At 38.0% G+C, this 25,347-nt stretch overlaps 1 pseudogene; it reads right to left on the minus strand.

Moving 5' to 3' along the window:
* Positions 1–16,012: 16,012 nt before the first annotated feature.
* On the minus strand, positions 16,013–24,955 carry LOC112397633 (vigilin pseudogene; annotated as a pseudogene).
* Between the last annotated feature and the right edge of the window lie 392 nt (positions 24,956–25,347).

Consider the following 25,347-nt stretch of genomic DNA (forward strand, 5'->3'; position numbering starts at 1 on the left):
TTGGCCTTGCGGGATGTGGGATCTTTGTTCCCCAGCCAGGCATCAAATCCGTGCCCCCTGCAATGGAAGTGCAGAGTCCTAACCACTGGACCGCCAGGGAATTCCTTTTAGTTTTTCTTTAAGATTAAGTTTACCAGTAGTACATTTTCTCAATTTTCCTTTGTCTGAGAATGTCCTTTATGCTTTCTGGTGAAAACGATTGTATTAGGAAATTAGAAAGCCACTACCTTTTTCTGCTGTGCTGGAGTCAGGTGATGAGGAAAATATGCTAACCTCTCTGAATCCTGGAAAACATAAGGAGCTATTTAGGGAACAGATTTTCAATTGGTGTTCAGCTGGAGTATGATGGGTATCATTTAAAAGCTTTTATGTTCTGTTAGACCACACTTTCCCCTATCTTTTGGTTAGGGAGAATAGGCTTTTCTCTTAGTGTTTCTTGTCTGTGATTATTGATGGTTTGGGTTACAGATTTCTGCAGTATGCGGTCCAAGATATATGATATGTTTATATATGATATAGTTTATATGATGAAACATGAAGTATGCATAAAATAATTCTGCTGCACACTGAAGTACAATGCTTATTTCAAGGAACAGCACTTGTGTGATTGTTTTAGTTGCAACCTGAATAAGCCATTTCTTTCATGGCTACAAATTTTACTTGAAAAAATGAGTGACAAGCTACATTTATTGGTACTTTGGTATGTAGTATAAAATTTCTTAAAAATTAATGAAGGGAGCCTGCCAATCAAAGAAAACAACATGCATCATTTGTTACTAATAATGAAAGATTTCAGCTTTTAAGTAAAAATTGGAGTTTTGGAAAATGTATACCTGCCAGTAGGAGCTTGACATCTCTCTATTACTAAAGTTGTTTTAATGATGAGATCAATGGTGATATCAATAAATACAGTTAAAAATATACACTTAAATGTGTCAATAAATGGAAATCCTTCATGACTTAGAGGAATATTATCCAAATTACTAATGAATGATGTTATGAATTCTTGCATGGTAAAAATTTTATTCAAAGTGCAAGAGGGTCCAATATACTTTAATTTAACAAAGTAAGAAGAGTTTATTGATAGTCTCACATTGCAACTAACTTTTTTTTTTTTTAAACATCTTTATTGGGGTATAATTGATTTACAATAGTGTGTTAGTTTCTGCTTTATAACAAAGTGAATCAGCTATACATATACATATGCTCCCATGTGTCTTCCCTCTTGCGTCTCCCTCCCTCCCACTCTCCCCATCCCACCCCTCCAGGCTGTCACAAAGCACCGAGCTAATATCCCTGTGCCTTGCGGCTGTTTCCCCCTAGCTACCTACCTTAATACGTTTGATAGTGTGTATATGTCCATGACTCTCTCTCGCCCATTGCGTCTCCCTCCCTCCCACTCTCCCCATCCCGCCCCTCCAGGCTGTCACAAAGCACCGAGCTAATATCCCTGTGCCTTGCGGCTGTTTCCCCCTAGCTACCTACCTTAATACGTTTGATAGTGTGTATATGTCCATGACTCTCTCTCGCCCTGTCAAAACTCAACCTTCCCCCTCCCCATATCCTCAAGTCCGTTCTCCAGTAGGTCTGCGTCTTTATCCCTGTCTTACCCCTAGGTTCTTCATAACATTTTTTTCTCTTAAATTCCATATATATGTGTTAGCATACGGTATTTGTCTTTTTCTTTCTGACTTACTTCACTCTGTATGACAGACTCTAGGTCTATGCATCTCATTACAAATAGCTCAATTTCATTTCTTTTTAAGGCTGTGTAATATTCCATTGAATATATGTGCCACATCTTCTTTATCCATTCATCCGATGATGGGCGCTTAGGTTGTTTCCATCTCCGGGCTATTGTAAATAGAGCTGCAATGAACATTATGGTACATGACTCTTTTTGAATTTTGGTTTTCTCAGGGTATATGCCCAGTAGTGGGATTGCTGGGTCATATGGTAATTCTATTTGTAGTTTTTTAAGGAACCTCCATACTGTTCTCCATAGTGGCTGAACCAATTCACATTCCCACCAGCAGTGCAAGAGTGTCCCCTTTTCTCCACACCCTCTCCAGCATTTATTGTTTCTAGATTTTTTGATGATGGCCATTCTGACTGGTGTGAGATGATATCTCATTGTAGTTTTGATTTGCATTTCTCTAATGATTAATGATGTTGAGCATTCTTTCATGTGTTTGTTGGCATTCTGTATATCTTCTTTGGAGAAATGTCTATTTAGGTCTTCTGCCCATTTTTGGATGGGGTTGTTTGTTTTTTTGTTATTGAGCTGCATGAGCTGCTTGTAAATTTTGGAGATTAATCCTTTGTCAGTTGCTTCATTTGCAAATGTTTTCTCCCATTCTGAGGGTTGTCTTTTGGTCTTGATTATGGTTTCCTTTGCTGTGCAAAAGCTTTGAAGTTTCATTAGGTCCCATTTGTTTATTTTTGTTTTTATTTCCATTACTCTAGGAGGTGGGTCAGAAAGGATCTTGCTGTGATTTATGTCATAGAGTGTTCTTCCTATGTTTTCCTCTAAGAGTTTGATAGTTTCTGGCCTTACATTTAGGTCTTTAATCCATTTTGAGCTTATTTTTGTGTATGGTGTTAGGGAGTGATCTAATCTCATACTTTTACATGTACCTGTCCAGTTTTCCCAGCACCATTTATTGAAGAGGCTGTCCTTTCTCCACTGTACATTCCTGCCTCCTTTATCAAAGATAAGGTGTCCATATGTGCGTGGGTTTATCTCTGGGCTTTCTATCCTGTTCCACTGATCTATCTTTCTGTTTTTGTGCCAGTACCATACTGTCTTGATTACTGTTGCTTTGTAATATAGTCTGAAGTCAGGGAGCCTGATTCCTCCAGCTCCTTTTTTCGTTCTCAAGATTGCTTTGGCTATTCGGGGTCTTTTGTGTTTCCATACAAATTGCGAAATTTTTTGTTCTAGTTCTGTGAAAAATGCCAGTGGTAGTTTGATAGGGATTGCATTGAATCTGTAGATTGCTTTGGGTAGTAGAGTCATTTTCACAATGTTGATTCTTCCCATCCAAGAACATGGTATATCTCTCCATCTATTTGTATCATCTTTAATTTCTTTCATCAGTGTCTTATAATTTTCTGCATACAGGTCTTTCGTATCCTTAGGTAGGTTTATTCCTAGATATTTTATTCTTTTTGTTGCAATGGTAAATGGGAGTGTTTTCTTGATTTCACTTTCAGATTTTTCATCATTAGTATATAGGAATGCCAGAGATTTCTGTGCATTAATTTTGTATCCTGCTACTTTACCAAATTCATTGATTAGCTCTAGTAGTTTTCTGGTAGCATCTTTAGGATTCTCTATGTATAGTATCATGTCATCTGCAAACAGTGACAGCTTTACTTCTTCTTTTCCGATTTGGATTCCTTTTATTTCCTTTTCTTCTCTGATTGCTGTGGCTAAAACTTCCAAAACTATGTTGAATAAGAGTGGTGAGAGTGGGCAACCTTGTCTTGTTCCTGATCTTAGTGGAAATGCTTTCAGTTTTTCACCATTGAGGATGATGTTTGCTGTGGGCTTGTCATATATGGCCTTTATTATGTTGAGGAAAGTTCCCTCTATGCCTACTTTCTGGAGGGTTTTTATCATAAATGGGTGTTGAATTTTGTCGAAAGCTTTCTCTGCATCTATTGAGATGATCATATGGTTTTTCTCCTTCAATTTGTTAATATGGTTTATCACATTGATAGATTTGCGTATATTGAAGAATCCTTGCATTCCTGGAATAAACCCCACTTGATCATGGTGTATGATCCTTTTAATGTGCTGTTGGATTCTGTTTGCTAGTATTTTGTTGAGGATTTTTGCATCTATGTTCATCAGTGATATTGGCCTGTAGTTTTCTTTCTTTGTGACATCCTTGTCTGGTTTTGGTATCAAGGTGATGGTGGCCTCGTAGAAGGAATTTGGGAGTGTTCCTCCCTCTGCTATATTTTGGAAGAGTTTGAGAAGGATAGGTGTTAGCTCTTCTCTAAACGTTTGATAGAATTCACCTGTGAAGCCATCTGGTCCTGGGCTTTTGTTTGTTGGAAGGTTTTTAATCACAGTTTCAATTTCAGTGCTTGTGATTGGTCTGTTCATATTTTCTATTTCTTCCTGATTCAGTCTTGGCAGGTTGTGCATTTCTAAGAATTTGTCCATTTCTTCCAGATTGTCCATTTTATTGGCATAGAGTTGCTTGTAGTAATCTCTCATGATTTTTTTTATTTCTGCAGTGTCAGTTGTTACTTCTCCTTTTTCATTTCTAATTCTATTGATTTGAGTCTTCTCCCTTTTTTTCTTGATGAGTCTGGCTAGTGGTTTATCTATTTTGTTTATCTTCTCAAAGAACCAGCTTTTAGTTTTATTGATCTTTGCTATCGTTTCCTTCATTTCTTTTTCATTTATTTCTGATCTGATTTTTATGATTTCTTTCCTTCTGCTAGCTTTGGGGTTTTTTTGTTCTTCTTTCTCTAATTGCTTGAGGTGCAAGGTTAGGTTGTTTATTCGAGATGTTTCCTGCTTCTTAAGGTGGGCTTGTATTGCTATAAACTTCCCCCTTAGAACTGCTTTTGCTGCATCCCATAGGTTTTGGGTCGTTGTGTCTCCATTGTCATTTGTTTCTAGGTATTTTTTTATTTCCTCTTTGATTTCTTCAGTGATCACTTCATTATTAAGTAGTGTATTGTTTAGCCTCCATGTGTTTGTATTTTTTACAGATCTTTTCCTGTAATTGATATCTAGTCTCATGGCGTTGTGGTCAGAAAAGATACTTGATACAATTTCAGTTTTCTTAAATTTACCAAGGCTTGATTTGTGACCCAAGATATGATCTATCCTGGAGAATGTTCCATGAGCACTTGAGAAAAATGTGTATTCTGTTGTTTTTGGATGGAGTGTCCTATAAATATCAATTAAGTCCATCTTGTTTAATGTATCATTTAAAGCTTGTGTTTCCTTATTTATTTTCATTTTGGATGATCTGTCCATGGGTGAAAGTGGGGTGTTAAAGTCCCCTACTATGAATGTGTTACTGTCGATCTCCCCTTTTATGGCTGTTAGTATTTGCCTTATGTATTGAGGTGCTCCTATGTTGGGTGCATAAATATTTACAATTGTTATATCTTCTTCTTGGATCGATCCCTTGATCATTATGTAGTGTCCTTCTTTGTCCCTTTTAATAGTCCTTATTTTAAAGTCTATTTTGTCTGATATGAGAATTGCTACTCCAGCTTTCTTTTGGTTTCCATTTGCATGGAATATCTTTTTCCATCCCCTTACTTTCAGTCTGTATGTGTCTCTAGGTCTGAAGTGGGTCTCTTGTAGACAGCATATATAAGGGTCTTGTTTTTGTATCCATTCAGCCAATCTGTGTCTTTTGGTGGGAGCATTTAGTCCATTTACATTTAAGGTAATTATCGATATGTATGTTCCTATTCCCATTTTCTATATTGTTTTGGGTTCGTTATTATAGGTCGTTTCCTTCTCTTGTGTTTCTTGTCTAGAGAAGTTCCTTTAGCATTTGTTGTAAAGCTGGTTTGGTGGTGCTGAACTCTCTCAGCTTTTGCTTGTCTGTAAAGGTTTTAATTTCTCCATCAAATGTGAATGAGATCCTTGCTGGGTAGAGTAGTCTTGGTTGCAGGCTTTTCTCCTTCATCACTTTCAGTATGTCCTGCCACTCCCTTCTGGCTTGTAGGGTTTCTGCTGAGAGATCAGCTGTTAACCTTATGGGGATTCCCTTGTGTGTTATTTGTTGTTTTTCCCTTGCTGCTTTTAATATGCTTTCTTTGTATTTAATTTTTGACAGTTTGATTAATATGTGTCTTGGCGTATTTCTCCTTGTATTTATCCTGTATGGGACTCTCTGTGCTTCCTGGACTTGATTAACTATTTCCTTTCCCATATTAGGGAAGTTTTCAACTATAATCTCTTCAAATATTTTCTCAGTCCCTTTCTTTCTTTCTTCTTCTTCTGGAACCCCTATAATTCGAATGTTGGTGCGTTTCATGTTGTCCCAGAGGTCTCTGAGACTGTCCTCAGTTCTTTTCATTCTTTTTTCTTTATTCTGCTCTGCAGTAGTTATTTCCACTACTTTATCTTCCAGGTCACTTATCCGTTCTTCTGCCTCAGTTATTCTGCTATTGATCCTATCTAGAGTACTTTTAATTTCATTTATTGCGTTGTTCATCGTTGCTTGTTTCATCTTTATTTCTTCTAGGTCCTTGTTAACTGTTTCTTGCATTTTGTCCATTCTACTTCCAAGATTTCGGATCATCCTTACTATCATTATTCTGAATTCTTTTTCAGGTAGATTGCCTATTTCCTCTTCATTTGTTAGGTCTGGTGGGTTTTTATCTTGCTCCTTCATCTGCTGTGTGTTTTTCTGTCTTCTCATTTTGCTTATCTTACTGTGTTTGGGGTCTCCTTTTTGCAGGCTGCACTTTCGTAGTTCCCGTTGTTTTTGATGTCTGTCTCCAGTGGCTAAGGTTGTTTCAGTGGGTTGTGTAGGCTTCCTGGTGGAGGGGACTAGTGCCTGTGTTGTGCTGGATGAGGCTGGATCTTGTCTCTCTAGTGGGCAGGTTCACGTCTGGTGGTGTGTTTTGGGGTGTCTGTGGCCTTATTATGATTTTAGGCAGCCTCTCTGCTAATGGGTGGGGTTGTGTTCCTGTTTTGCTAGTTGTTTGGCATAGGTTGTCCAGCACTGTGGCTTGCTGGTCGTTGAGTGAAGCTGGGTGCTGGTGTTAAGATGGAGGTCTCTGGGAGATTTCCACCGTTTAATATTATGTGGAGCTGGGAGGTCTCTTGTTGACCAGTGTCCTGAAGTTGGCTCTCCTACCTCAGAGGCAGAGCCCTGACTCCTGGCTGGAGCACCAAGAGCCTTTCATCCACACAGCTCAGAATAAAAGGGAGAAAAAGTAGGGAGAATTAGTAGAAGTATGAGTAAAGAAAGAAGGAAAGGAGGAAAGGAAGGAAGGAAGAAAGAAGCAAAGAAGGAAAGAAAGGAGGGAGGGAGGGAGGGAGGAAGGAAGGAAGGAAGGAGGGAAAGAAGGAAAAAAGACAGAAAGAAAGATGATACAGTAAAAATAAAATAAAGTATAATATAGTTATTGAATTAAAAAATATTTAGAAAAAAAAAGGGACGGATAGAGCCTTAGGACAAATGTTGGAAGCAAAGCTATACAGAGAAAATCTTACACAGAAGCATACACATACACCTTCACAAAAAGAGGTAAAGGGGGAAAAATCATAAATCCTGCTCCCTGAGACCACCTCCTCAATTTGGGGTGATTCGTTGTCTAAAGGAGGGAAGGAAGGAAGGAAAGAAAGAAAGAACGAAGGTAAAGTATAATAAAGTTATTACAATTAAACTTAATTATTAAGAAAAAGAATTTTTAAAAAAAAGTCATGGACGGATAGAGCCCTAGGACAAATGGTGGAAGCAAGAGTATACAGGCAAGATCTCACACAGAAGCATACACGTACACATTCACAAAAAGAGGAAAAGGGAAAAAAATCATAGATCTCGCTCCTAAATTCCACCTCTTCAATTTGGGATCATTCCTTATCTATTCAGGTATTCCACAGATGCAGGGTATATCAAGTTGATTGTGGAGCTTTAATCCGCTGCTTCTGTGGCTGCTGGGAGAGATTTCCCTTTCTCTTCTTTGTTCTCACAGCTCACAGGAGCTCAGCTTTGGATTTGGCCCTGCCTCTGCGTGTAGGTCGCTGGAGGGCGTCTGTTTTTTCGCTCAGACAGGACGGGGTTAAAGGAGCCGCTGATTCGGGGCCTCCGGCTCACTCAGGCCGGGGGTTGGGGGATGGGGGAAGGAGGGGCACTGCGTGCGGGGCCGGCCTGCGGCGGCAGAGGCAGCGTGACGTTGCGGCAGAGGCCGGCGTGACGTTGCACCAGCCTGAGGCCCGCCGTGCGTTGTCCCGGGGAAGTTGTCCCTGGATCCCGGGAACCTGGCAGTGGCGGGCTGCACAGGCTCCGCGGAAGAGGGGTGTGGAGAGTGACCTGTGCTCGCACACAGGCCCCTTGGTGGCGGCAGCAGCAGCCTTAGCGTCTCCCGCCCGTCTCTGGGGTCCGCGGTTTTAGCCGCGGCTCGCGCCCGTCTCTGGGGTTTGCGCTTTCAGCCGCGGCTCGCGCCCGTCTCTGGGGCTCGCGCTTCCCGCCGCGGCTCGCGCCCGACTCGGGGGCTCGCGCCCTTCTCTGGGGTTCGCGCTTTTAGCCGCGGCTCGCGCCCGTCTCTGGAGTTCCTTTAAGCAGCGCTCTTAAACCCCTCTCCTCGCGCACCAGGAGACAAAGAGGGAAGAAAAAGTCTCTTGCCTCTTCGGCCGGTGCAGGCTTTTCCCCGAACTCCCTCCCGGCTAGTCGTGGTGCACTAACCCCTTCAGGCTATGTTCAAGCCGCCAACCCCAGTCCTCTCCCTGAGCTCCGTCCAAAACCAAAACCCGAGCCTCAGCTCGCAGCCCCGCCCGCCCCGGCGGGTGAGCAGACAAGCCTCTCGGGTTGGTGAGTGCTGGTCGGCACCGATCGTCTGTGCAGGAATCTCCCCGCTTTGCCCTCCGCACCCGTCGCTGTGCACTACTCCGCGGTCCCGAAACTCCCCCCTCTGCCTCCCGCAGTCTCCGCCCGCGGAGGGGCTTCCTAGTGTGTGGAAACTTTTCCTCCTTCACAGCTCCCTCCCACTGGTGCAGGTGCCGTCCTTATTCTTTTGTCTCTGTTTTTTCTTTTTTTCTTTTGCCCTACCCAGGTACGTGGGGAGTTTCTTGCCTTTTGGGAGGTCTGAGGTCTTCTGCCAGCCTTCAGTAGGTGTTCTGTAGGAGTTGTTCCACGTGTAGATGTATTTCTGGTGTATCCGTGGGGAGGAAGGCGATCTCCGTGTCCTACTCTTCCGCCATCTTCCAACCCCTCTCGCAACTAACTTTAAGAAATGATCACTTGTTGAGTTGTGATATTGCATCTAAGATTATCCACAATTAGACAATTAAATATTCTTCTCCGTTTCCACTATATTTCTGTATGAGGCCAAGTTTTCTTCATATCAGTGCATTGTAATAGCATATCAGAATAGATTACAGAATACAGAATCAGGTATGAAAATCCACCTGTCTTTTATTAAGCTAAATATTCAAAAGACTTACCAAAAATGTCTTAGACAAAATGTTTGTCAATCAGAAGTTTATGTTAAATAACTGTGGCAAGTACAAGGTCAGAATCAACAAAGATCATGATTTGCTTTGGGGAGATGCAACAGCAGCAAATCAAAGCTGTAAGCCTATTTTTCCAATGGCTCAGAAACTCCCAGGATAAATATCCACTTTCCCTTCTTTTTTGGGGGGAGGGTGATTTTACATCTCATGCCTGGGGATTCTTTACTTGCTTGCCTATCGAATCTACTCCCAGCTCCCACCTGTTGAAGCACCTGAGTACAGCAACAAATCACCCAAGGTGGCTATCCTTTGTCCACAAGTTACCCACATATTTCCACCTACTGACATTTCCTTATTTATTTTCTACAAATAAACCACTGAAAGGCTATGCTTGACCTTATAATTTCAAAATCTTTAGAATTCTGTGATTAAGTAGGTCTTTTGGGGGACAGATGGTCTTAGCCCATAGTCTCAAACATATTTGTGTACATATCCCAACCTCCAATTTCAAGCTGCATCCACATTTCTATCCATATCGCCTCTATAGTCAAGAAGAATTAACACCAACTACACAATCCATATTTGGGAACATAGACCCTATGAAGTGAACAAATGAACTCTGAGGTGTTGGGTACCCAGAGTATAATCTAGTATATGGAGTAGTGTGTGTGTGTTGCTGTGTGTGCGTATATGAGCAGTCTCTTTGTCTTGAAAGATCCTTGCCAAGTGAAAAGAGCTGTCTATGGACGAGTCACAAAACAGGGTCTTTAGGACAGTGCTTTTCAAATTATCTATAGTTAAGGATAAGTTTCTTTCTTTTCCCCAATATGTCACAAACCAATAATTTTGGAAAATACAATAAAAATGAATTAGTAAAAAAGCCTAAAAAGACATAGAGAGTTTACATCCATAATGAGAACATAAGGAGCTCAGTAAACCCACTCACCAATTAAATAAGCATAACTGCTGAAAATTAGCAAAAATAAAAACAAAACTAAAACAAAAGTAGAAACACAAAGCATCTTGAAATTATTGTAAACACATACAGAAAATAAAAGAAAACATTTATTCAAGAAAATCACTTAATCTCAGCAAGATCAGGAGGAATCTATGGCACTTGAGCCACAAAACACTCCCTTCTCTTCTATCAGTTTGATGGAAGCTGAACTCCAGGTTGCTGAGGTTAAGAAGATAGGGCTTCCTTTACCCTCAGCTCTCAACAAAGGTAGTTGGTATCTCACCAGGAGAAGCAGGCCACAGGCATTTCTTATTCCCTCCAAATGTGAGTTGAAGCAGTTAAATTCCTGGTGAGTGCAGCCAAGAGGTTTGAGGTTCCCTTCTCCTACTCCTTTCTTACTAGCAAGATAAAAGTTATATCCCAGGAATCATGTATATCATTATTTGTTATGGCTGAATAATATACAGATCTCAAATTTTCTTTATCCATTTATACACTGATAGGCACTTAGGTTGTTTCCATATCTTGGCTATTGTAAATAATGCTTCAATAAACTTAGGCGTACATATATCATTTCATGTTTGTGTTTTTGTTTTCTTGGGATAAATACCCATAAGTGGAATCACTGGATGATATGGTAGTTCTAATTTTAGTTTTTTGAGGAATCTCCATACTGTTTTCCATAGTAGCTGTACCAAATGGCACTCTCACAAATGGTGCACAAGTGTTCCTTTTTCTCCACATCTTAGCTAGTAAGTTCAACATCTGTGTTTCCTCAGAGTCACCTTATATTAATGACTTTATTTTCTGTGTATGGGCCATACTTTCCTATTTCTTGTCTTATCATTTTGTAAAAACTAGATGTTTTAAGTAATATAGTTCCAACTATGGAAATTAGATTCTATTCCTTCTGGAGTTTGTTGCTGTTACTGCTGTTGTTGTTGCTCTTATGAGTGGTCATTTGAAGACACAATCTTATAGAAGAAAATGAATAAAAGCTATTTATTATTTATTTTTCTGCCCATCAGTGTATAAAACAATATTCTATCTCTAAATGAAAAATAGTCAATTCCTCTGTACTATGGCATACTAGTGATATTCTAGCATTAAACTGTTAGTACTCACTTCTAGGTTAGAAGAGGATCTAAAAAATCTACTATGATCCATTTCTCTCCTATATCAAAGAAAGGTCCAAGAAGCAAAGGAATCTAGTCATTAGAACTCACTTTTAAACATGTTGGTCAATGGATTGATACCAGTAGAGAGGCGTGTCCTTATCAATGAAATGTTATTAGCAGGATGTCCTTGGTTTGAAAAACAATTAATGGTAAATAATCCCAGAATGTATGAATTTTTGAGGAATTAATCCTTGTAAAATAATATATAATCTCTCTAACTATCTGAGTATAAAATGCAGATGGTTCATAACCTAAAATGCTCTGGGCTGTGTGAGGTCACTGATAACCTTACTTATAGCACTTTCCTTTGAACTCAGACCCAAAACACATCTGTTGTGAGAAGCAAATATCTCAGGAATTTATCTCAATGTTCCAGACTATTCTCCTCTTTTTATGGGCCTGTTGATTGCTGGGATCCTTGAAATTATTCATAAAGCTTCATATTACATAAGCATGCTTATTCAAGTAAGGCTGAGTTGATAATCTTATCCTGTGAAATATTTCAAGGACCAAGAAGGGAACAAAGGGGACAAGTTTTGAATTCATTTTGCTTGTCCACTATCTCTTGGATCGAAAATAATCAAGTAATTAGAATATGAGCTTCAAAGATATGTCACAACGTGCGCTTGCTGATCTTGTCTGGCTCTTGGTGAAACGTCAAAAATGTTCAAAAAATAAAGAAAAGGAAGAATTATTCGTTTTCATAAAGTCCTTTGGGGCTCAAGATATAGAAACATCATTATCTCCAGTTCAGGAAACTGTTAATTGTGATTCTCCAGATGAAACAAATTTGAAATAGGGGGAATGCTTCCTAGTGATTTCACAGACCTATGATTTTCCTTAGCATGTGGCAATGGACTCAAACATAAGACTGAAAATATCTGCTCAGAGGAGATAGTGAAGGCTATGTCACTAAGCTGAGACTATATTCCTATAGTACTGGAGTGGCAGATATGTTGGGCTGAAAAGGAACAAGAAAGTTTGTATAAGGAAACTTGTTCAAATTAGACTTGGGCTACAATCACTGCAACTATATGAACTGCACCTGAAGTAAAAAATGTCTCAAATGACAAAATCTGGGGTGTACACAATTTGCTAAGATAAATATATTTCCCAAGATATGGTGATTTTATAATGTCAAAGCTTTCCTCACACTTACTTATGGAGAGGCTACAACCAAGATTTTTCTCTCTCTACTTTCTATTACTCAAGTATTACTGAGCATCTGTTATAGAATTTGACTTTATTAACTACTAATCTTGTGAAATTATATGATTTCATCCATGCTTTCTTCTGGAACTTTCACGTTTGATTTTATGATCAACTTAAAGTTTCTACAATTGTTTGGAATGAGGAAAAGATAATTTTACTGTTTTCCATATGACTTTCCAGACATCCAAGCTGTAGTGGGTTGAATGGTGACCACCACCCCCTATAAGGCATCCTTTCATTCTCACCCTTGGAGTTTGTGAATATAACCTTATTTGGCAAAAGGATCTTTGCAGATATAACAGAGGTTCTCAAGATAAGATTATCCTCAATTACCTTGGTGTGCTTAAATCCAATGACTAGTGTCCTTATAATAAAAAAAGGGGGGGAGACAGACACATACAATAGAAAAAAGATGTGAAGATGGAGTCAGAGCTTGGAATGATGGGTCTAAAAGCCAAAGAACATTAAGGATTGCCAACCATTACCAAAATCTAGAAAAGGCAAGGAACAAAGTATCCCCTAGAGCATTTTGAGAGAATATAGGCCTGCCAACACATTGATTCCAGACTTCTAGCATCTAGAACTGTGAGAGAATAAATTTGTTATTTCAGACCACGAAGTTTGTAGTACTTTTTTTACAGAAGCCCTGGGAAAATATAAAACTACAAATAAATGAGATAATTTCCAGAAACATAAAACATCAAATTTGACCCAAGTAGGAAAAAATATCTCAATAGACCAAATGACCATGATAGAAAATACAGAACTTTCCCTTAAGAATCTATGAGGCCTAGATGGTTTCAGAGAGTTCATTCTATGAACGTCTAAAGTGTAAATAATCCAATTCTACTTAAAATATTTCAGAACATAGAAAAAGAGGCAAAACGTCCAAATTTAACTTTCAAGTATATTTAATCTTTGGAGTTTTATTTCTTTTTGGAAATTTTATGAGTAGTTTATTTTTAAATTTGTGTTTATTTCTATAATGCTGGTTTTGTTTTTATTGTTATTGCTATTGTCTTTACATAACTTATTTAAATTTTTTCCCCCTTAAAACTCACTGGCCTTTTTTTTCAACATCTTTATTGGAGTATAATTGCTTTAAAATGGTGTGTTAGTTTCTGCTTTATAACAAAGTGAATCATCTATACATATACATATATCCCCATATCTCTTCCCTCTCTTAATATTCCATCTAATCTCATTGCAGATACTCTGATCGTTTTGTTGAATAACATGGCTAACCATATTTAAAAATAAAATATAGAAGAGGAAGTTATTTATTTAGCCTTGGGGAAAATTTAATTAATGCATCAATCTGACTCATTTCAGTGCCCAATAGTGGCAAAATCTAAAATAACATCCAGCGGTTCTAGTGAGCAATTGCTGATATTGGGGATGGAGCTCATGAGGGTAAAACATAAATATCTGGTATGCTGCTAGTAATGTTTTCCAAGGATGGATAACCATAACTCAGATTCACCTGAAGAATAATGGTTAAGCTTAATGTGTTAGGACAAAAAGCTAGGGTACATGTCTATCTATAATCATAAAAGACATTGACTCAGTGGCATAAAATCAATATTATGCTAAAATAATGTCTATCAGGTCAGGCTAGTAACACCAGTTGTTGATGAAGATGTGGACCACCAGGAACTCATGTACTTCTTGTTCAAAGAAAATTTGGTAAAGCTTAGTTAAATTGCGTATACATATATCCTAACCTAGGTGTGTATGTCCGTGACCTTGACCCAAGCATCCTTCCTCCCCAACCTGCTATCCAGGCCCACCTTTGTAAGAAGAGCAGCTTGGCATGATGAAGCAAGTGATGGTATCAGAATTTTCACATTGTCATGCAAAGCCTTTAGTTCTAAATGCCAAAGCAAAAACAAAACAAAACAAAATTAAGAGATATTAAATATTCGGTAACACTAGACATTTGTGGTGTTTTGGAAAGGCTATATGCATGTATACAGAAGCTTGAGACTATTTAAAAGAAAGTGAGCCACTCCTTAAAATTTGGTCATCATCATTAATATTAAGGTCTGTCTCCATTTCCCCTCCCTTGACAAACCCTCATATCCCATATAAGGGTGTTTTTCAGATTAATTCATCTAACTATAGCTTCATCAGACCCAGAGAGCATTTGGATGTAGAAAGTTTACTGGAAAATCATCTTAGAATGAACACCTGTTGGGGAATGAACAAAGCAGAATTGGGCAGAAAGTTTACTGTTGATGCAGTCCCAACAATGGAGACATCTGAGCTCACAGAGGGCGCTACACTTAAGATGGCCAAGCAGAGTTGTCCTAAAATGAGGAAAAAAGGGCTGGGTTGACTACTCATTGGATTGATGCTACCCCTGGGAAGGAGACATGCCTTGGGCAAGGTGGCTCACTTCAGATGAGGAAAATGCTGGTGGTGAGTAGATGTAAACACTAGACATCAGCTGTTTACAGCAGCATCTGAATGAGTAGTAAGTGCTTCTATCCTACAGGGAGGATCTTATTGGTGACCCACAGAATTCACTAAAATAACACTGTTACCATCACCCTAAGGTTTTACCAGACTTAATAGATCACTGGAAAATAGATGAAAATACAGTCTCTGCTTGGGTTTGACATTTTTCCCCAAGGAAGCCTTTTGTAAAGTATGTCCGGGGAATGAACAAAAAAATCATGGAAATCTTAATTTACCAAATTGCAATTAGAAACATCATCTGAAAAACCAAAGCAATTCTAAGTAACCTGATAATATTTTTTACATGCCTTGGCCTTTCATATCCCTTCTAACATCACTGCTATGTTAATTTTGATATGCAATCACTTCAACACCACAGCGAGCACCTAATCATGATATCCAAAGTTTATTTTTCTTTCTATTCTATAAGCCACATTAAATGAACATTTTGGTTGTTGGCAAAGAATCTGTTTGCACTCTACAAAAGAGAAGATCAGGAGTAAGGCAAATAAGAATACATGAAAAAAGGGTAAAAATAGCATAATCAGTGCTACTTTTTACCACTAATCAGTGCTAAAAACTAAAACAATCAGTTTTAGCTTTTGTGAAGTCAAACTTTATGCCTTGGGACGATGACACAGATGTAATCTCCTTGCACATTATTGAGTTCTCATAATGAAAGTTAAGTGAACAATGACATGCTAAGCAGATCATGAAATTCAGGAAGCATGTGGTATTTGTTTAATATTTTAATGAAATACTCTTAAAACTTTAAAACAATGGAAAGTTTGTCCCATAAATGAAATTTCAAAGGCAGGTCCTGAGTGGAAATTAGATACTACATTGGTAATTACTGGACTCACACAGAATTGAGCACTTCACTTTCACTATAACGTATTTTGGAGGATTTTAGGAGAGATGTATTGGAGTCAAAGTATAAGAAATGTACAAATGATCCAGAAGCTGGGTCTCTTTAGAGATAATTTTTGACATCTTTCAGTAAGCTTGCTGGAAAAAATTTCTGGGTTTTGGTCATTATTTGCATCTCCAAGGGTGAGTCTTAGGGTCCACTTGAGGATCCAAGCTTGGAAAATATTCAGAGCTGTTCATGTCAGGGATCTTTTGAATGGTGTTTGCAGTACAGGGAACATCTTTTTCTGCAAAACTCTTAGATGGAATATAGACTAAATCACACAGAGTGACCTTCTTCATATGCTCCTTCTGTAACTCATGCTTTGGAACAACAGCTAGAAAATATTCCTCAAGACTGAGGATGTGATTAATTGCTTTTGTGACTTTATTAGGGAGTCCAGTCACAGTGACGATGTTTGCATCTTGGACTCCTCTAGGAGGGAAAGAGATGTCAACCTGAAATTGATACATGATTTTATGAATGGTTTTTCCACGGGATCCAATAATGTGGCCATGAACACGATAGTTTAGTGAAATTTGCTTAGTAACTGTTTTTTCAAACTTTTGCACCATTTCCATTATTGTATCCCGAGTGGCTATGGTGTTATTTTTATATCCAATGTTTGTGATTTCGTCTTGTATCTCATTGCTCCCTTTACTTGGAAAATGTATAGTAACTTTATGCTCTAAACCAATTTGAGCAATAACTAAGCCCTTACGACCAATGATCTTGGGGTACTATTTGGGGTCTACTGTGAACTTGAGTCTGAAATTTCTTAATGATCGATCATCTATTTCAGTTTGTAAAGCCTTGACTTGTTCTTGTAATCTAGCCTTGGCTTGCTCTACATTTTCAGTAAGGCCAGTGATGGAAATGATATCAGACTCTAATTCAAGTGCTGATACCTGTATATTAACTTCAAACTCATCCATTATCTTGTGTATCCTACTTCCTTTCTGACCAATGATGTAATGATGTAGATCAAAGGGCGCATCTACTTCAGCAGTGACAGGAATTAAAGCCTTAAGGGCTTCCATGGCTGCTTCACACTTTTCCTTTTGGCCTGAGATAAATATGGTGTCACATTTTGTTGGGGAAATAGAAGCAGCTCCTGTAGTGCTCTTTTCCCTTTCCTTATTTTCTAGAACAGCTGGCTGTTTATTGGTAAGTGAAATCTCCTCTCTCTCTGGGAATTTGATTTGAACGCTATAATCTCTAGTGACTTGTCTGATCCGAGAACACATTGGTCCCATGAAAAACTGAGGGAGCTTCTGGGGAATAACACATTCTGTTGCTACTTCATTGTCCAAATCCCTATTAATCTCTTGAATATGTTTATTGACTGCTTCTACACAAGGCTTTGCTCCTTTGATTGTGACTTTGTTACTCTGTTTTCCTGAACATGAAAAGTTAATAATCACATCACCATACTCCTCAGTCATCTCCTGTAATACCTGGCCCCTTTGCATAAAAAAGTGCTGGTGGTACATGGGATTTATCAGTATGTTGTCCTCTACCACATTATCTAAATTTGTAATTAAACCCTCTAGTTTCTTTTGTGCATCTTTGACAGACTTCTCTGTCCCTATAATAGTTAACAAGTCTTGATCCTTGTCCTCAGGGATAGGGAAAATGATACATGCTCTAGTCTCTTCACAGACTTTGGGAACATTGCCTCCATTTTTACTCATGAGGAATTTATGATACTCTGGCTTGACATGGAGGACCACAGAATAACTCTTGGTTTGCTCTTCTACTAGTTGCAGCAGATTTTTCTTGGCCACCTCCACATTTTGGTCAGGTCCCCTAATAATGACTCTTTGAAGTCCTGAGTTGTTTTTTGGAAAGTGGATATGGATACTTCCACATTCTCCCGTGACTGCACCAATCAAACCATCTTTAGAGTCAATAAAGGATTTGTGTAGATTGGAAGGAATAGAAATTTCTAGTTCTGAAATATTGGCTATATCTTTCTGAATTGAAAGAATCAAATCACGAGCCACTTCACAGTTTGCTGGCTTTCCACTGATTACAATATTTTCTGAGTCGCTATTTGCTAATGAAAGATTAATTTTGGTGTTGCTTGTTGCACAGATTTCTTTGATGTTTGCATCTCCTTTTCCAATGATATTTTTGTGAAGCCTTTTGAAGATGAGAATAGTTATGGAATAGGTACTTTCTACAATGTCTGTCACCACATTCTCCAAATATTATGTGCATTTTTCTAATTCATTTCTTGGTCCTCTAATTTGGACAATGTCACTTTTCTTTGTGCTGGGTCAGGAAAAGTAATTAGAACCTCTGGAAACTTCTTACGGATGTCATGTATCCCTTTCTGCCCAATGATTGTGTGGTGAAATCTTTGCTCAATGATTAAGTCCTTGTGCTCATTTTCTAAATGAGAAGCAAGTTCAAGAAGTTCTTTCTTGGCCTGTTGGGCACCCTGAGATTCCCTCTCAATGCTGATCTAGTTATTCTTTGCATTTTCAGGTGAGATTAGCACAGAAACTTTATTCCTTTCTTTAATCCCATTTATGGTAACACCTTTCTTCCTTGTCAGGAGTTTGTGAAACTTATAGTCAACATTAGTCTCTGCATAATCCATCCTGTTAATTAGATCTTTTACTATGACCTCAATTTGTTCTTTAGCATAATTAACATCTTCTGTCAGCCCTTCTATTGTAATTTTATCTTCTCCAGTAAAATTTATGTGAACTTTTGGCATGTTCTAAGTAATTGTAGATATATTATAACCTTTCTTACCATCTGTGAAGCCAGGAAGGTACAGAGATAGAGGAAAGAGTGTAAACTTTGGTATTTGAGTAGGCTTCAGTAAATGTCTTCCTTAAACTTTCAGGCTTACATTGATATGTCACAGAATCTGACATGCTCTGTGAGGGTGAGATCTCTATTGAAACTCCAGTTCTTTCCAGGATCTCCTGGATGGAATTATTTTGGGGACCTATGCACAGTTGTGCTGCAACTTCCTCTCCACATCTATGGATGTGGTTTTCTCTGTAGTATTGTCAAAAATCTTCTTTACACAAGCCTGATCCTGATCTAGTTGTTGCTTTTTTCCAGGAAAGCTTATTTGTATCTGATTGGCACTAGATGGTGAGATGTGGATGTGGTCCTCCATTTCCTGTAGATTCTGTCAAAAGTTTTATTGGATGGTCCAGCAATGAAAGGATGAAATGCTTTTCCCACATCTAACCTTTCTTCAGCACACTTGTCTTGTTCAGTAGACATAAGTAAGACTTCATGTGGAGCCTTTTTCATGATCTCTTTGGTGCCAATAGTATTGATCCAGGTGCTGTGGTTAACTGGGCATAAGGTCTAAATGTTGGTTGCAGCTTTTTGTTCTAGGTCTTGCAGTTTTTCACCAGTCTTGCCTAGCAAGACTAGCAAAGCAAAGATGTTCTTTGGGAATGGAAACTGTAGTTAAAACTTGTTTCTTAAAACATGGAAAAAACTCCTTCTGAGCTTTCGTGACAGATTCTGGCTTACCAGAGACTATAATGTAGAGGCATTGGTTTTTGACAAAAGTTATTTCTAGGTTGGCACCAGTTCTTTGCATGAAGTCTAGATAGAATTTTGCTTGTGTACCTTCCTCAAACAGATTCACATAGTGTTTCTCCTCCAGAGGCACATAAAACCTTGAGTGATGACTGATGTCATGATAAGTTGACTATTATTGTTTGAGGATGCAGCAGGCTCCTGAGCATTTTCCAACCAACTTGTTTTCTCTAGAAGTTCAGTGAATTTATCTTTGGAGGTTGGAGTGTCAAGATCCTCTTCTGAATTTAAAGCAGTAACATCATTATCTTTTTGAATGTATCTACTTAGGTGCTGTTAAATTTTCTTTGTAATTCATAGTTGATATTTAATTATTTAGAGGTGTTGCAGCTACATGGTCAGTAGCCAGAAAATTCATCCTGTATCTGCCTTTTTGCATATTACTGTGTGGGAAAAATAAATATTTTAAAGACATAATTCCTTTCCAAATTAATCTATAAACTCAAATCAATAAAAATTGAAATCCTAATATTTATAGAACTCATAAAAATGTCCAAGGTTCATCTATTCTACTGTTATGAGAGTACCGAGATAAGGTTCAAATTATAGGGACTGTGAGGAAACAGCCACCATTTTGTTAAAGAAGAGAATTATATCTTTTGATTATTCTTATCAGAGTCATCTCAAACCTCATTTTGCCTTACCCAGTGCCATCATTTTTTGATCTTTGGCACTATTGACTGCAAATTATTTTTGGAAAAATCTAATTCTCTAGCCTTCAATAATACCATATTTACAGGGTTTCCTTATTTTCTTAATAGCTTTTTGAAGAATAATTTATATACTATAAAATTCACATAGTCTATGCATACAATTTAATGATTTTTAGTTAATTTACAGTGCTGTACAGCCATCACAACAACGCAGGCTAAGAACATTTCCATCACCCGATGCTCTTTTGGACTCCTTTCTTTGTCTATATTTTTCCATATGTGATGTAATTTACACTCATAACATTGAATATCATTGACAGACTGATGATCCTCAAATCTACTACTCCAACTCTGAAATGCAATGTGTATATGCATAAACCTTCTTCATATCATCACTTGAATATCTAATAGTCCTTTCAAATGTAACATATCAAGTGAACTCTTATTTTGTCCCCAGATTTTCTCTTCTTGGAATATTCTGAAACTCAGAAAATGTCCCCAGGGTTTTCTCCTATTTCTCAGGCCAAGTACTTGGCATCATCTTTGACTTCTCACTTTCTCTCACATAACACATGTAAAGTAAGAACATCCCTGTTAATCTAAGTCTGACCTATTCTCATCATTTCCATTCTACATTCTTAGTTTAAGCCAGCATGTCAATACTGTAAAAAGAATTGAATTGCTATACCACTCCTACTCTTGGCTTCTTATGACCTATTTTCTACAAAACATTCAAATAAGAGGTGATGTCAGCATCATTGTGGTATAAAACATTCTTCCTTTTTGTCTCCCTTTTTAAACAATGAATTAAACATCCATCCATGGACAAAAACACCTTTGTGGAAGTTGTGGGATCCAGCACAGTATACCAAGGGATATGGAAGGAGTCTCACCCACCTGTGCATCTGGTAGGAGGTAGACAGATATCGGTATGGGCTGCGGAACTAGAAGAGCCAGCAAACCTGCCTCAACCCCTCTCACCACAGTCAAAAACAAACAAACAAACCATGGAGAGTGCTGACCTGGTCAGATACCCACAGACGAGAGAGATTTTGCAAAAGTCCAGGCTTCCTGGGGTGGAAATTCCAACATGTCACTGGAGCAAAAAACAAAAAAAAATCCTGTTTGGTCACAGTGGAGATGGTATCAGGAATTTTCCCAGTGTCACCCTCCCCCAAGGCAACACTGCACAGGGCTGAAATATCTGGCAACTTTAACCTCTTCTGTGAGAAGAAAGGAGAGCACACATTGCTCAGCTATCCCACTAGTGCAGGATGCTGCCTGAGAAACACATTTCTTTCCAGCAGAACTCAGAGTACTAAGGCAGAAGCTCCATGGTTGGGAGGAGGAAGAAGATTGGGAAAAAGTCAATGAATATCAAAGTGCATTAAAGTGACATAGTTCCTGCTGACTGTGCTCAGGACTTTAACAGGAGGTCCACCCAGGAGACTCTGGGAGTACCTGTCCTGAAGATCTCCTCAACAGGTTTGCAGGCATCCCTAATACTACAAATGCTAAACTCACACCTCTTCCCACTCTGGCCACATGCTCCCAAGTGCAATGGTGAAAGCAAGTCTGGTAAAAAGTGCTATCAGAAAAACAGACCAGGATTGTGGGCAAGGGAGAAACCACAAACTTGAGCTATAACACCACCTTCTGGGAAATAAGAGAGGTTTCTCAGGAACAAGAAAATAAAGGACACATATCATCACCGAAAGATAACAATAAATCTCCAAAAACTGATCTCAATGGCACATTTTTGCAATTTAGCTTATAAAGAATTCAAAATAGCTGTTTTGAAGAAACCCAGTGAGCTACAAGAAAACTAAGAAATACAATTCAATGAAATCAGGAAAAAAAATACATAAACAAAATATTTACTGAAGACATAGAAAATGTAATAAGAACCAAACAGAAATTGTGGAGCTGAAGAATTCAATGAATTAAATGAGGAATGTAATAGAGAGCATCTGTATCAGAGTAAAGCAAATGGAAGAAAGAATTGAAAGAATGGAAGTGAGCTAAAGGACAGGAATTTTGAAACAACCCAGTCAAAGTTGAGGAACAACCAAAATGAATGGGGAAAGAACAACAATAAAAGCCTAAGTGATTTATGTGATTCCATCAAGAGACAATAATTAGAATAATCAGGATCCCAAAAGGAGAAGAGAGGGAGAAAGGGGCAGAAACTTTATTTAAAGAAATAATAGCTGAGAACTTCCCAAACCCAGAGTGAGACTTGAAAGTCCAAGTTGACAAAGTCAATAGATAATTCTATTATCTCAGTGCAATAGTACGTTCTCCAAGACACATTAGACAAAACTGTGAAAAATCAAAGATAGAGAATCCTAAAAGGAGCCAAGTGGGGGGAAATTGTAACTGTTTAAAAAGAAACCTCCATTAGGCAATCAGCAGATTTCTCAGCAGAAACCCTACAGGCCAGGGAAGAGTGTAATAACATATTTAAAGTGTTGAATGGAAAATTTGAAAACCAAGAATATTCTATCTAGTAAAATTATCCTTCAGATCTGAAGGAAAAATGAAGACTTTTCTTGCCAAAAATCTGACAGCACTTATTACTACAAGACCTGCCTTTGAAGAAATGTTAAAAGGATTTCTATAAGCTTAAACGAAATGACACTACTCAGTGACATGAAAACACTTGAAAGTATATAAAACATTGGTAAAGTTAAATATACAGTCACACTTAGAAAACTGCAACTTTTAATAGGATTGTGTGTTAACCACTTAACTATAATATAAAAGTTAAAGGAGAAGACTATTAAAAATAATTATAGCTACTATAATTTGTTAACAAATATACAATATAAAAGGAGATAAATTGTGACATCAAAAATAAAAGACAGGGAGTAAAAGAACGAAGTTTGTGTAAGTGATCAAGATTAAGTTGCTATCACCTTGAAATTGACTGTTTTCTCTATGAAATATTTTATGTAAGCCTCATGGTAACTACAAAGCAAAATCTTAGAGTAAATGAACAAATGATAAAGAAAAGGGAAACAGAGCATACTAATATGAAAATCACCATTTTACAGAGGTGGGCAGAAACAGAAGGAAAAAGAAACAATGGATACAAAACATCCAGAAAGCAATTGATGGCATTGGTAAGTCCTTACATATCAATAATTTCTCTTAGTGTAAATGGGTATAATTTAACAATCAAAAGCCACAGAATGGCTGGCTGGATTTATTTTTTAAAGCAAGAGCACATTGTATGCTGCTTACCAGGTACTCACTTTGACTCTAAAGATGCTATGTGAGACAAGTCAGACAGAGAAAGACAAATACTATATGGTCTCACTTATATGTGGAAACTTAAGCTGAACTTGTAAAAACAGAGTACAATACTTGTTACCAGAGGCTGGGGGTGGAGGAATTGGGGATCTGTTGTTTAAGGGTACAAACTTGGAACTACTAGATAAATAAACCCTGGAGTCTAATGCACAGCATAGTGATATAGGCAATACTGTATTATAAACTCCATAGTTCCTAAGAGACTATATCTTACTTGTTCTCAGCACAAAAAAATGATAATTACATGACATGTTAGAGGTGTTAGCTAACATCACTGTGGTAATTATATTGCAATATACAAATGTATCAAATCAACATGTTTATCACCCAAATGATACATAATGTTATATATCAATTATATCTCAATAAAAATGTTTAAAAAATGATAAATAACAGTCAAAAAGTTGATAAAGCATGAATAAACTCATACTCTTGTCCTTAATACTGTTGGGTGGGTTCCCACTGCAATTAGAATAAAATAAAACTATTAAGTAAAAATATACGAAATTACCAATTCTTGATTATTTTTATCTATGAAAAGACATTTTATCTAATTCTTTTTGACCTTTTAAATCCTTTAGGACACAATCCCTTTCAACCTCAATTGTCTCATCTACCAGTCATGTTTCTATTATGTTACTGGTACATTGGTCCATCTGTTGTTTGGCCATGTCTTGTGCAATTATTCTTCAAAGCCTTACCATTTGCTAGTTCATCCATTTGCAAATCTCCTATTTCCAAGTCTCCTGTACTTTCCTCCTCTTATCATTCACTTCAAATGTCATCTTAACTCAAATATCTCTTAAAAGATGACTTCTCTGCCTGAACTAACTAAATAAACTCTTCACTCTATCACTTTGCTCTTTTCCTTACTATTTTATTTACTTCAGTGACACAGTTAGGGTCTATCGCTATGCTTCCTAATACACACACACACACACACACACACACACACACACACACACACACATACACACACATTAGGATGTAAGTTTCTTGATTTCAAGAATTTGTTTGTTCATTGCTGTATTTTCATTGCCTAGTAGGGTGTGGCACGCTCCAAGAACTAAAAATTATGTTTTATGGCTAATAATTCAAATGACAAGCAGAAAAAATAAAATACAGCAAAAGCATATTCTATTGAACATAAAAAGGCACTGAAAAATCAATACAGGAGTGCCTTCAAGATGACAGAGGAGTAAGACATGGAGATCACTTCCTCCCATGTGAGGAGAGGAGATTCAGAGCACCACCAAAACGAGCTTCAGAGACAGGCACGAGTCATGGTTATCAACCCGAACACCAGAGACAGGCGTGAAATGCTAACACTGCTGCTGCAGCCACGAAGAATCCTGTGTGCAAGCGCAGATCACTATCCACACTTACCCTCCTGAGAGCCTTTGCAGCCTGCCACTGCCAGCATACTGTGATCCAGGGACAACTTCTCCGGGAGAACACACAGCACACCTCAGGCTGTTGCAACATCATAGGAGCATCTGCCACCACAGGCTCGCCCAGCATTCCGTACCTCTCCATCCCCTCAAAGCTGAACCCTAGGAGCTGTGTGAACAAAGAAGAGAAAGGGAAATTTCTCCATGAAGCCTCAGGAGCAGTGGATTAAATCCCCACAATCAGCTTGATGTACCCTGCATCTGTGGAACACCTGAATAGACAACGAATCATGCCAAAACTGAGTCTGTGCACTTTGGGAACCACTGTAGAATTTGGGTTTGCTGTATGCAACTGACTAGTTTCTGATTTTTATGTTTATCTTAGTATAGTTTTTAGCACATGTTATCATTGGCGGATTTGTTTAGTGGTTTGGTTGCTCTCTTTTTATTACATTTATTTTTTAATTGAATAATATTTTTTAAATTTTTTATTTTAATAACTATTTTATTTATTTTCTTTCT

Source organism: Neophocaena asiaeorientalis, unplaced genomic scaffold (assembly GCF_003031525.2).
Source record: "Neophocaena asiaeorientalis asiaeorientalis breed wild unplaced genomic scaffold, Neophocaena_asiaeorientalis_V1.1 scaffold1451, whole genome shotgun sequence".
NCBI lineage: Eukaryota > Metazoa > Chordata > Mammalia > Artiodactyla > Phocoenidae > Neophocaena > Neophocaena asiaeorientalis.